Below are 13,398 nucleotides of genomic sequence, written 5' to 3'. Positions count from 1 at the left end.
CCGCGCCCGGAGCAGCGCACTTGAGACAAACTTCCCAGGCACAAATGAAAAAGGGGGCGCCGCTCCCCCCAGCCAAGCAACCTCTTGCCTTCGTTTTCCCACCATGAGGCACCCCCTGGCACCCCGCGCCTAAGTGAACACTGCCTACCTCTGCCGGTGGCACCTACACCCTGGTACTGGGGCACAAGAGTCGGCTGGAGGGGTTCCCCACCCACCCCCCTTCCCTTGAGCAAAGTCTTGCAAAGTCACCCCAGGCGCCCCTCACCCCTGCCTCCTTCTCTGCCCTGGAGAGCGCACGAACCCCTGCAGCTCGGGAGGTTGAGGGGGGGAGCTTCGGGGGAAGGAGTGATTACTGGGTATTGGCGAGCACCTGCCCCCCCCGGAGCCCGCAGCGCGGGGGGCGCCCCCACCCTATTTGCAAAGTCCTGCACTCGCGCCTGGCACCTCCCCCTCTTCTCCCTTACCCCGCCGCCCCCTCAGTTGGAGTAAGTGACCCCCAGGAGCAGCAGCCCTCCCCTCCCCCGGAGCCGCGCACTGGGCATTCCCTGGCCGCGGCGGGCGACGCGCCGCCCCGCTCCCGGGTGCCAGCCCTCCGTGCCCCCTGCCTCCCGCACGGCCGGAGTTGGGTGGCAGCCGCCGCTCGCAGGCTGGCTGGCTGGCTGGCTGGCTCTGTCGCTCGCTCGCTCGCCCGCTCCCGGCTGCAAGCGGCAGCCCCGGGGGTGGGGGGCTGCACCCGGACAGGGGGCGAGGCGGGGAAGCACCCCGGGAGGCCCGCGGAGCTGAGGGGCGTGGGGGGGGCCGCGGCGGAGGGAGCGCCGAGTCTCTTACCTGCACTTGGGGCGGCTTTGGGTGACTTTCCAAGTCCGGGGGAAAAATGTGTGTGTGTTTGGGATGGAGCGCCGCGGGCGCGCATGCGCTGCCCAAAGTTGCCTGATCCCGGATTTTTCGCTCCCAGTCTCTGCTCTCGCCCGCTGTGATTAAGGAATTCTCCGCGGCCGAGCGGGCGAGTGGGTGGCAAGCAAAACCCGGGCCGGATCGCGGGGCCGGGCTCCGCTCCACCCTCACACCCCCAGACCTTCCCCTCCCGGTTTCTTCCCACCCACCGCCCCGCGGAGCTCGGCGGGCGCGCGCGGCGAGACGCGGCCTGCGGAGCAGATCTGAGAGCGCGGCTCCCTTTTGCAGATGGAGAAGCTTTCTCCACCCCGGACTGAGTGGAGCAAAGGCGGGGGGGGGAGGGGGGGGGTAGGGGGGGGTGGACAAGAGAGGAGAGCCGGGAGTGGGTTACTTTTCACCTGTTCTGAACCCCGGGAGCCAGTCTGCTTCCCACTTTTCCTCTGAAGAACTAGCTCTTTCCTGCAAGTTAGAATGTTAGAATTGTCGAACCCAAAAGAACGTGATGTCCTCACTGTTTTGATATCCGCTTTGCACTTATTCTTTGCAAGGGAGTTTTTCATTCAGTCCATTGTGCAAGAAATAAATCCTTAAGTGAACAAGATAAGCCGTGAAGAATGAACCTGGGGCCGGGCCGTGGGGCGGGGGGTGGGGGGTTGGGGGGGTACAGATAATGAACATTAAAACAAAAGAATAATATTATTTCAGAGAGTGAAAGGATCATGAAGAAAATAAAACAAGGCAATAGGATAAAGGGTATCTTGGGAGAGCTAATTTCCCCTGCCCAGGTGATAAAGAAGGCCTCTTTGAGGGGGGACCTTCATACTCCATTGGAGATCAACCTCCCTTTTCTCCCTTTGCCCACCCTGCCCACCTCCCAGGAGGTTTGAGGTGGCCACGCCAGGCTGAGCCTGGAGGTCAGCAGCGATGGCTCTGGTCCTGGCTTTCTCAGCCTGGCCAGTGCCCATCCCAGGACTGACCAATCACTGTACCTGTTTTCCCTTCTGAACAAGGACAGAATGGAAATAGACTTGAAAGAAAGGAGGAAACACTCAGATGATGAGATAAGGAGAAATTGACCACAATAGTAAACAAATAGCTAAATGACTCGTTGAATAAATGAATAAAAATTGAAAGTATGACCAGCAGCTTTGAGAAGTGTTCAACAGAATGCGTTAAAGTAGGAGGAAATGCCACAGGCTGGTAAGCAATGTTGCAGGCTGGTAGACTTCGGGGCCTAATCTGCAAGGTTTCATCAAAGCCTCTCAGGACTAGTGAGGGGTAATGACCTGAGAAGTGGTGTTCTAACTTTTGATTCTGGGCTCATTCTACTCCTGGGACAGTGTAAAGACATGGTTAACAGCTTGGGCTTTGGGGTCAGACGCCAGCCACTTACCAGCTGGGTAACCTTGAGTAAGGCATTTGACCCCTCTGTGCGTCGGTTACCTCAACAGTAAAATGGGGATAATAATTGTACTACTGCCCGGGTGTGTTGAGAGGCTAAAATGAGTTAATGCAGGAAAAGTGCCTGGGCCAAGACAGTGATCGATAAATGCCAGTAATTGTCGTCGCTCCTTGGGACATCCAGTGTTCCCTCTCCTCATTTCTTCCTGCCCTCTCTCCCTTCCTTCTCCTCTTCTGTCCGTTTTTTCTCCAGCAACAGTCCTGTACTCATTCATTCATTCCCCAGGCATTTGCCGAGCCCCACTGAAGAGCACATCCTCACCGGGGCTGGGGAGACAAAAATGAACCAACAGGGACTTCCCTGGTGGCGCAGTGGTTAAGAATCCGCCTGCCAACGCAGGGGGACACGGGTTCGAGCCCTGGTCCGGGAAGATCCCACATGCCGCGGAGCAACTAAGCGCATGTGCCGCAACTACTGGGCCTGCGCTCTAGAGCCCGGGAGCCACAACTACTGAGCCCACGTGCTGCAACTACTGAAGCCCGCGCGCCTAGAGCCCGTGCTCCGCAACAAGAGAAACCACTGCAGTGAGAAGCCCGTGCACTGCAAGGAAGAGTAGCCCCGGCTCGCGGCAACTAGAGAAAGCCCGCGCGCAGCAACGAAGACCCAACGCAGCCAAAAATAAATAAAATTAAATCTTTAAAAAAAAAAAAATGAACCAACAGGCCTTGCCTCTGAGAAGCTGGTTGAGGAGTTTGCTGGTCTCTCCCCTCCCCCCTTTCCCACTATAAGGCTCTTCCCCCCCACACACAAGCCAACAGCTGCATCTCACGTATCACACTTTTATTAAAACATTTATTCTTCCCTCCATTTTTTCTCAGATGCTTCACAATCCTTCCCCACCCCCCCACCCCCCCCACCCCACCCCCACCCCCCGCCAAGGAGTCTTTCTACCTCCTGTGAAGGAAACGCATCTGGGGTGGGGGAAGCTGGAAACAGTGGCAAGCCTGGGAGGGGAAGGAGGACATTGGCGTGAGGTGAGAAGGGAGGCCTCCTCTTCCTTTCCCAACCACCACCCCCCACTCAAAAAAAAACCGAAAACAAAGCAAAAGGCTGGGAGAAAGCACCACACCCGAAAAAGCAGCCCCGGCCTTGAAAGCCTCTAGCACCTTGTTCCCTGCACCCAACTCGCTTTGCAGGGACTGAAATCAGATGGTCTTTTCCTCATTTGCTTCATTTTAGCATTTCCTGAGCTTTCCCTAAAATAAAATACAAACTCTTTCCCATGGTCAGCAAGATCTGACCACTGCCTGCCCTTGGACCTCACCTCCCTCCACCCTCCCCTCGGTCACATTGTCCCGACACACTAGCTTCTTGCTGCCCTGGAAATCACCAAGCCTGTCCCTACCTCAGGACCTTTGCACTTGTCCCCTCTGCCTAGAATGCCCCTCTTTCGGCTGCTTCCTTGCATCATTCAGGCCTCTGCTCGCATGTCACCTCCTCAGGGAGGCTTTCTCCCTAAAGTAGCTCCCCAGCCTTCCTCTCTCACTTTACGCTGTTTGAGTGTCTACAAAGATTTTGCTTATTCATTTGTTTCCGTATTTCCTGTCCAGCTGCCCCTGCTAGAATGGGAGCTCCTTGGAGGCAGGGACTTTGTTCTGTGTCCCCTCGTGTCCTCCGCACCTCAGCCTGGCACCTAGTAAGCCCTCGCTCTCTGGGGTGAATCAAGATAAGCCTCTGCGGTCCCTGCCCTTGAGGGACGTAAGCTTTAGGAGAATGAGTAGAAAGTGTCTAGGACAAAGTTTGGGGGAGTGAGGAGGAGCTGGTACAACCTGGGAGTCGCCAGGAGTTGCCAAGTTGAAATGGTGGCTTTGCCAAGTTTTCCACTCTCTGGCTTTCGGCCAGGGGTTGACAGTGGGGAAGTAGATGGCTCTGGTGACTTGTGCCTCAACAGAGGAGGCTGCACAGGCAGGAGGGGAGGTGGGGTCAACTAAGGACCCTATGGAGGCCATCCTTCTAGCCCCCTACCTGCGGGTGGGCTGCATGTGATTAAGAGCCTCTCCCATTTCTAAGACTCCAGGGAAGTCCCTCCCCACTAGACTGTGAGCCTTAGGGTCTGTGCCTTTGTCGCAGGAGCCGAGGAGCCAAGCACAGTGCCTGGCACCCAGGAGCCTCTCAATGATTGATTGTTGAACAAATAAATTTAAGTCTGTCTCAGTCTGTGTGATTGGGACAGCCTTGAAAGTAATCACAGCTCGGCTTCCTGGTCACAGTTTTTTGGTTTCTGGTCCTCTACAGTGATGGAAAGCAACACCTAATCGTACGTCAATAGCTGTTATTTACCAAGTGGTTATTATGTGCCAGGCAGCTCGCTAAACACTTGTACGTATTATCTTATTAGATCGTCACAACAACTGTACCGGGTGGTTACTGTTATGAATATACCCATTATACAGGTGAGGAAACCAAGGCACAGAGAATAACTTTCCCAAGGCTGAACTAGGCTGTCTGACTCCAGAGCTGATGCTTTTTACCCCCAGGACAAGCTGCAGGGCTGGGGAGGTGACCAAAGCCTCACTTCCCAACTTACCCGAGTGCAACAAGCATTTTTACCTTTACTCTGAGATGAAACTTGAATGTGAGTGCGTTGGGAGAGGAGGAGGAAGGAAGTAGAACAAATCTGCTTTTTAACCATAAATCTTATTTCAATCTAATAAAAGACAAAAGGAATCAAAGAAATCACAGAATCAAGCACCAGACTTTCTATACATGAAGCACTCAATAAGTGTTGGCAAACAATCACTATTTTTAAATTTAAAAATTACAGACTATGTACTTGTTTCCCTTTTTCCGAAGTTGCTCCTGGGTTTGAGGTCCTCCTTGGGTGAGGTCTGTGTTTTTCGAGCTCACTGGGCCTCTCACGGTTCTGGCATCACAGTGGGTGCTCAATAGACACTTAGTGACTGAATAATTAAACAAATGCCCAAGATAAGTGATTATGGTGATTACTGGGCAAGTTGTAATTAAAAATAAAAAAAGCTGAGTGCATTTTTTTTTTTTTTTTTTTTTTAGGAATGTCTCACTTGGGAGTCCTGGGAAGGGAGTATGGAAGAGGGGCTTTTTCCCAAATCCCATCCAAGTTGAAAAACTTGACAAGCCCTTCCACCCCCAAATTCCCTCATTCTTTTTGCAAAGTACATGATTATTTGTTTCTGACAATATATATAATACGTGTTTATTGTAAAAAATTCAGAAAATACAGATAAACAAGAAGAAAAAAATTTAATCGTCTGTAATCCCACCACCCATGAATAATCACTGTTGATATTTTGTTGTATTTCCTGCCAGTCTAGGGTCTTTGTTTGTTTTTTGTTTTGTTTTATAAAGTCAGCACACTGAACATTCTGGGGTTTTTTAAGCCGGCTGGCTATGTGTAGTAGCATGGTTTTCTCACGTCATTAAACACTCTTGTACAACGTGATGTTTTGTGGACCCATGGTAGAGCTTGATCACAATTCACTTAACCAGTTCCCCACTATTGGAAATTTTGAACATCGAACTCATTTCCAATTCATTTCATTAAGATAAAGAACGCTAATGAATATCCTTGTCCCTAAATAATCATGCACATTCCTTAAAGTGGAATTGTCGAGTCAAAGAGCGAGCGTGCATTTCAGAGCTTTGACTTCCGTTGCCAGAGTGCCCCCTCCCCAGAAGGTGTATGAACTTGCCCTCCGACCAGCTGCGTGTGAGTCAGCCCCATCTCTCCAGTCTTTGGTATTCTCACTCTTTTTTTTTTAAACCCCTGTTAATTTAATGGGTGAAAGAGTCTGTGATTCTAGTAATGAATCCTTATTAGAACCGTGCTGGCCACAAGCAGGGGCTGTTTCAAGGTTTGAGCGGCCTTGTTCAGACCTACCACCTCTGGCAGAGATGAGGATAGTTGCCTAGGAGCTGGGAGCTGGAGTGGAGAGCAGAGCCCTGTTACAGCTTCTGGGGGTGCCTCTAGAACGTCTACCTGAGCCCAGGCTTCTAGGGCATCTGCTCAGCTCTTGGGGGCAGAGGGGTGGGGTCTATCCTCGTCTTTCAGCCTCAGCCGCGATGAGCTCATGCTCCCTCCTACCTCTCCGCCCACACCTTCCAGAAACCTCTCTGGACGGAGGAGCCTTCGGGATTTCTATGCCATAAATACTACCTGTTTTCTGAGCTCAGGATCCACACTTTGTACCTCCTTTCATTTCCCTGTCTGAGCTCTCACCCAGCTCCAGTCAAGGGACAGGCTGTTTTGCTCTCTGGTTCAACCTTTTCCTTTTTCTAGTTGGTTCTAATTAATTTACTTTTTTGGTATTTATGTTTACCCCTATCTGGTAACGAGAAAGAATTGCAGGTGAGTAATTTTTTCCTTTTAGGGAATGTTCCCTAATCCCAGAGTCTCTGACCTCTCTATCCCTTTCAGCTTTAATATCCTCTGAACATCTCTATTTCTTAAATAGCTTTAAATTTCTGGGGGAAAAGAAGGGTAATTCGCATTCAATGCTAACAGTTCAGGAAACACAGAAACATACAAATATAAATATAATGCAGAAAATTTCAAAACACCTACAATCTGAGAGTGCTGTATTTGGGTTTGAGTTGGACTTGAAAAGTTAAAAGAATGAATGTAAGTGAAATCTACCAGGCACATCTTTTTGAGCCCACCCCAGAAGTCTGCCTGGGAGATTTAAGGATGTGTTTGGATAGGAGTGTCTTTCATGGCAAGTGGTGAGGTATGTGTCTGATTTTATCTGTATGAGAGTGTGTGTGTGTGTGTGTGTGTGTGTGCTCGCACGTACATGCGCACACATTTGTGGGACACGTATCCCTTTAAAGGAGGGTTTGGGTCTATGCAGGTATAGCTGTGCTCTATTTGCACACTGGAAGATTATGCCCATGCTGTCAGCAGACACCTGAATACAGAGAAGTACAGCCAGGTGAGGGGCAGGGCTGACTGCTGACATCATCTCTTAAAAAAGAGATCCATGGGCGATACCTACCCCCTCCCATGCCTGTCAGGGAGGGGCAGGCCTGGCACCAGAGCCCTGTGGAACAAGGGAAACCAAGTGATGGAGAAGTCAACAGGACCACCTGTCCTCAGAGCACAAGCCACACTCCCGGGGCCTGGTGGTTCCCGCCATGTACCACGTGGGCTCATATCTCAGCCCCAGCCCCTTCCTCCTTCCTCCCACCTCTCCCAGATCTGAAATCAGCACAGACCTGTGAGGGCAGAAGCAAAATGGACTAGTCATGGCTGTGCTGCTCTGTCCCAGGATGCAATCCCGCCTGAGGTTGGCGTGGCCAGGCCACGGGCAGAAGGAACCCGCCGTGAGACTCCGGAAGTGGCCATGCTGGCTCCCGACTGGCACCTGTGCAGGTGCTGGCCGCCGCCCATGGCACCGTGTCTCACAGAGGGCGGGGCTGGCCGGGGAGGCAGGAAAGAGCTGTTTTGCTGATGAGGGGCCCTCGTGTCACACGGACAGGCGTGCCAGGTAGCCGACTGTGGGTGGGGGAGGGCTGTCCCGCTGTGCCAACCTGGCCCGGATGTGAGCGACAGCCCTGCCCAGCTCTCCAGCCTCACCTCTCAACGCTCCCTCTGTCACACCTTTACACACCCTCTGCCCCAGCCACACGGAGCTGCTTAGAGCTCCAAACATACCCTGCTGGGTCTCCCCTCCAGGCCTTCATCCAGGCTGTTCCCAGAAGGCCTTTCTTCCCCTTCTTTACTTGTCCTCCTCCCACTCACCCATTAAGACCAAAGCAAGTATCACCTCCTCCAGGGAGCCTTCCCTGAAGTCCTTCTGCCCCAAACTGGGTTAGATGCTTCCATGTGGGTTCCCGCAGCCCCCTTGTTTCCTCTGTCACAGCACTAATCACACTGTTTTATATGTATCTTAGTAGACTATGTGTGTGTGTGGTTTTTAAATCTATGTTTAAATAATTGGCATATTGGAGCCTGGATTTCTAATTGGGTCACATGGGTTCAAGTCCCAGCTCTGGTACTTACTAGCTGTATGACCTTGGGCAAGATCCTGACCTCCCTCAGCCTCAGTGTCTCTGTCTCTAAAATGGCAACAAGATAAGTATCTACCTCACAGTGAAGAATTAATTGAGATCATTACACAAAACACTTAGCCTGGATTCACACATAATAACCATTGTTATTATTAGTCCCAGCGTCTAGCGGAATGCTTAGAAAATGTCAAGCGAACGAGCAGTATCTATGTGCGTGATGTGCACGTGTGTGTGGATGTGTGGTATGTACCAGGGGGAGACCCAGCCTATACAGGGAGGCAGGTCCTGTGTAGATGTGTGTGTCCACTCCGAAGGGCAATGCACTGGTTATTTATGGTCATGGATTAAAAAAAGAAAAGAAAAGACAAACCAATGTTCAGTATGACAAAGTTATTACCTTTTTATTATGTTTTCAATAGGATTCAGAGGGAGTGTAAGCCTTGGCCATGGCCAGAACAACCAGCCAAGCTTTGAGAATACCCTGATGCTTTGAGCTACCCCCATTTCAACTGCCCCACCAGGGAAAAGGCCAGAGAGGGCTGAGCAGTGCTCCTAAACATGGAAGGGCTTAGGGACAGAGGGAGAGGGGTTGCCCAGACTACAAAACAGGATCTCCAGAGGTAGAGCTCTTCCAAGCTCTGGCTGAGTAGCCCACATAGAAGGGGCCGGACTCAGAGCCCAGAACATTTAACAGAGAACATTTCAGAGTGGGAAATTGAGGCCCAGAGAGAGAAAGTCACTTACTCACCCATGACCATGCAGCAAATTAGTGGCAGAGTGGGAGCAGAGCCTGGGTCCCCTGACCCCAGGCCAATGCTCTTTACCACCACATGACTCACTTGAAAATGGGGGTCTGCCTGGCCCTAGAGCTTTGTCTCAAATTTCTACCTGAAAGGGCTCTGACTTGTTAGAAGGTGATTTTTTTCCCGGCTCCTTCAGGGGATTGTTGGAGACATAATTTCAAGGTATCAGGACCCCGGATATTAACTAGACTACACTATGATAAGCATTATCTATCTAGTGAGAGCTAATGGCCAGTGATGGGACCAAATCAGCTTTAGCCTCTTATTTGTTCATCTATCCATCCATGCATCCATCCAATCATCTATCCCTCCAAATTTCTGTCCATCTATCCAAACTTCCATCCATCCATCCATCCACCCACCTACCCATCCATCCACTCATCCATCCACCATCCAACCATCCATCCATCCAGTCATCCATCCATCCACTCATACATCCATATATCCAATAAACATCTGAATGAGTGCCCCATGTGCCAGGCACCTTGCTAGAACCTGACGGTCTGGAGATGCTGAGATGCGCGAAACAAAATATTGGGAACAGCCCATGAAGAAAATTTTCGTGACACAGGAGACTTCTCAAAGACAACTAGAGATAAGTGCAGGTAGATGAGGGTGACTTGACAGGGAGTCAAGCTCCTGGAGTTCCAGGTCCAGCTCTGTCACTAGCTTACTGGAAGGTCTTGGGTATGTCCCTTCTATTCTCTCTTTGCTATGGTTTCTTCCTCTATCAATTGAGAGGGTCGGACTAGCTCAGAGGGCAGGTGGACACTGTACAGAGAAGATTCCCTGGATGGGTAGCCTTTTGAATGGAAGATTGTAAAGTTCCAGGGGGGCAGGGGACAGGAGTTCCCTTGGTTTACAGCGAGAAGATGAGGCCCAGAAGATTCAGGAAGAATAAGGACAAAGAGATGAAGGATGGGGAGTCTGTCCCAGCTCCACTCCACTGTGTGGATCTTCAAACCATTGATCAGCTTTTTTTTAAAAATGTTTTTGACTGCGTTGGATCTTCGTTGCAGCACGCAGGCTTTCTCTAGTTGCGGTGAGCGGGGGCTACTCTTAGTTGTGGTGCGCAGGCTTCTCATTGTGGTGGCTTCTCTTGTTGCAGAGCACAGGCTCTAGGTGCGCAAGCTTCAGTAGTTGTGGTACACGGGCTCAGTAGTTGTGGCTCATGGGCTCTAGAGTGCAGGCTCAGTAGTTGTGGCACACGGGCTGAGTTGCTCCGCGGCATGTGGGATCTTCCCAGACCAGGGCTCGAACCCGTGTCCCCTGCATTGGCAGGCGGATTCTTAACCACTGTGCCACCAGGGAAGCCCCTGATCTGCTTTCCTTAACCTGCTGTGGGTCCCCTAGACCTGGATCTCTGATTCCAGGTAACCGACAAGGCCCCTGTCCCTTTGTCGTCCCTTCCCCTCCTCTGAGCTCTTGTCTCCCGAAGCTGTGATAACCCACACGTAGCACTCTGCCCTCTGGAATTTATTTTAAGGTCTTAGCTTGTTTATTTATTTTATTTAGAGATTTCTCGGTGCTTTGTGGGGAGGAAAATTTGAATGGGGTGATTATGGAATACTATTTCACCTCGCTGTTCATTCACAACAAACAAAGAGAAATGATTGGTGATTAAAAATGCATTCTCTCTGCTTGTTTTCTTTTGTTTTACCATTATGGAAATATTATAAATACTGAATACTAATCTGGACCTGCGGGGACCTCACAGACCTTCCAGAAACCAAGGCTCCTGCTCTTCCCTCTGGCAACCTCATGCTGTCTTCTCAGGCCCCAAACTATGGCTCAGACCCTCCCAAGAGGGTCCTAGGCCAGAGGGCCGCATCACTCAGTCCTTGCTGGATGGAGGTAGAAGTCTGCCCACTTCCTCGTCCTGGTTCCCTGCTTCAGCAGATGGAGTCAAGGAGAGCAGAGCCATGAACGTGGAGAGCGCTTGATTAGCCCAAAAGTCACAATCACAGAGTTTCACTCCCAGAGTGAGGCTGCCTGCGACTCCCTGCTCTACCACTCCCTGGCTGTGTGACCCTGGGCACATTGCTTTATTTCTCTGAGCATCCGTTTCTTCCTCTGTAAGATGGGGATGAGAATGGTACCACCTCATAGAGTTACCTTGAGGATCAAATGGATCATAACATCTTATCACAGGGCCCAGCAAACAGAAGTGCTCCATAAGTGTTGACTCCTGTATCGATGAATACTCCCTCTCCTTCTTCCGGGTCTCAATTTCTCCCTCTGGAACGTGAGAGCGCTACGCTAGCCGCCCTCTAAGTTCCCCCCAGCTTCGGTGGGCGAGGCTTCTGCCTGCAGGACCGGGTGCAGTGGGGACAATCCTCACCCACCTTGACTCTCTTGGAGACCTTGGCTCCTTTCCGGGAATGCAGCCTGTGCCTGCTCGGGGCCTCCTAATCAGGGCCTGCTTTCCATGGGCTCTTTTTGAGCCATAAACCCTGTACTTCCCCATTTATTTCAATCACAAACAAATAAGTAGGAGCCAAAGGGCCCGATCCAATTCCAAAGTGTTACACCAAGTCCAGATAAACAGTAAGTTCCGTGGCGTCTGCGTTCCTTTTATCTTTCACTTTATTTAACCGAATTAACTGCTCTCCATGTCCCCTGCGTGTGAGTGTCTCTCTCTGTCATATAAAATACAATCACGCTTGCTTGCTACATGTTTCAGATACTTTATCATTAACATCAATTCCAGCCAAATTAGGAGTTTCTCCCAACATAATTGCCCTTCCCATTATCCAGCACTTTATTTTTTCAAAGCACTTTCCAACCATTAATTAGTTAACCCTTAGGACGCCCCAGAGCCCGCGTTCAATGTCACCCTCCCTGTCTCCCAGCTGGGAAGGGGGAGGTGGCGAGGGGTCAGGTACTTTGTTGGAAGTCACCCTGGATGTGGGGCTGGGGGCTATGCTAGGACCTTGGTAACCCTCCCTCCAGCCTCAGACCCTCTGTCTGGGCCGGGTCCAGGCCTGGGCTGGTGGGGCGGCAGGGGTGGTCCCCAACACTTTTAAATCCCTTCACTCCTAATCCTCTCTTTGGCTCACCAAAGGAAGAAGGAAGCGGAATAAAAGATTGGCTGGGTGATGGTACCTTCTTTGCTGTGGGGAATCAGGGCAAAGGGAAGCGAACAAAACACCCATCGGACAAAGGGACAAGCAGGTGCCATGCCTATGGCCCAAACCATTTACTTGTTCCCGCCACCAATAAGCACCCACTGAGTGCCAGGTAGGTGCCAAAGTAACAGATTTACCACCAGAATGTCTAGTAAGCGAGGTGCTTTTGGTGTATGGTTATGACTGCTGCCAAGCAAAGTAAGGGAAGACTTGGGGGTGGATCTCTTGGGCACCCATTCCAGCTACCAACTGGGACCCAGCTCCCTCCATAACTCTGCCAATACTTTGTCCTTTCCTGGCTAGGTGCAGCCACAGTCTTGGTCGGTCCCAAGCTAGGTGGGCAACTTAAAACTTTGGAGTAGACATCCTAGATGGATTCGGGGAGAGCCATCTGGGGAAAACAGAATGATTTACTTCTTGGACAGGGTTCTGGCTCGTCAAGAGGAGCTCTGCTTGCAGCTGTTAGGGATACACTGTCGAACCACCAATATTTTTCATTTATGGCCTCTCCACAGTCCTAACTTCTTTAATGATTTTTTTTTTTCTTAAAATACATGAGCTGGCTCCCACAGGGACATTGCCAGGAACCTTCAGAGAGGTTTTCCAAGCTGTCGTTAACTTGGAGCACAGTGAGTTTCCCAAGCTCTTCTATTTCAGCCGCTCTCCTTCCTTCCAGTTGCCTCAAGGATGGGGCCACCCGTGCTAAGGCAGCCTTGCAGATAGAACGCCAGCTACCAGGCTGGGAACTTACCCCTGCCCTCTCCCTACTTGTCCCATGCCACCACTCTGTATGAAGTCAGACTGCAGGGAGCTTTTGCAACCCAAGGAATAGGCTCACCCGGGGAAGTAGAGCTCACACTGGCCATTTATCCTCTGCAGTCACACACCCTGGGGTCTGAATCCCAACTCTGCCACTTACTAGCGAGTTTGACCTTGGGCAAGGTGACCTCTCTGAGCCTCAGCTTTTCAATTATTGAGTGTTGTTGCGAGGATCAAGTGAGATAACGTAGGTGAAGGTCTCAGCACAGTTCCCAGTTCCTGGTGGGTGCTCACTGGACGTGAGCTATCAGTTTGGTCCAGGAGCAGATTGTAGACTTTAGTATGACTTTCATTCTTCCACGCTCCT

At 51.1% G+C, this 13,398-nt stretch overlaps 1 protein-coding gene across 16 annotated transcripts in view; it reads right to left on the bottom strand.

Annotated features, from left to right (window-relative positions):
- The window catches only part of CASZ1 (castor zinc finger 1), a 156,924-nt gene extending 149,221 nt beyond the window's left edge, over nucleotides 1-7,703 (bottom strand). For 4 of the 16 annotated variants that reach the window (XM_082379209.1, XM_082379189.1, XM_082379213.1 and 1 more), the window contains exon 1: nucleotides 829-1,048. The gene's annotated coding sequence lies outside the window, so the exon portion shown is untranslated. Of the gene's footprint in view, nucleotides 1-828; nucleotides 1,111-4,906; nucleotides 5,117-7,546 lie in introns of those variants that run through there. The other 12 variants (XM_082379197.1, XM_082379194.1, XM_082379199.1 and 9 more) reach the window with 9 other exon arrangements.
- Nucleotides 7,704-13,398: the final 5,695 nt, after the last annotated feature.

This window comes from Balaenoptera borealis (assembly GCF_965194805.1).
Source record: "Balaenoptera borealis genome assembly, chromosome: 1".
Taxonomy (NCBI): domain Eukaryota; kingdom Metazoa; phylum Chordata; class Mammalia; order Artiodactyla; family Balaenopteridae; genus Balaenoptera; species Balaenoptera borealis.
Note: the sequence above shows the minus strand (reverse complement) of the source record. Positions and strands in the feature narration are given on the sequence as shown.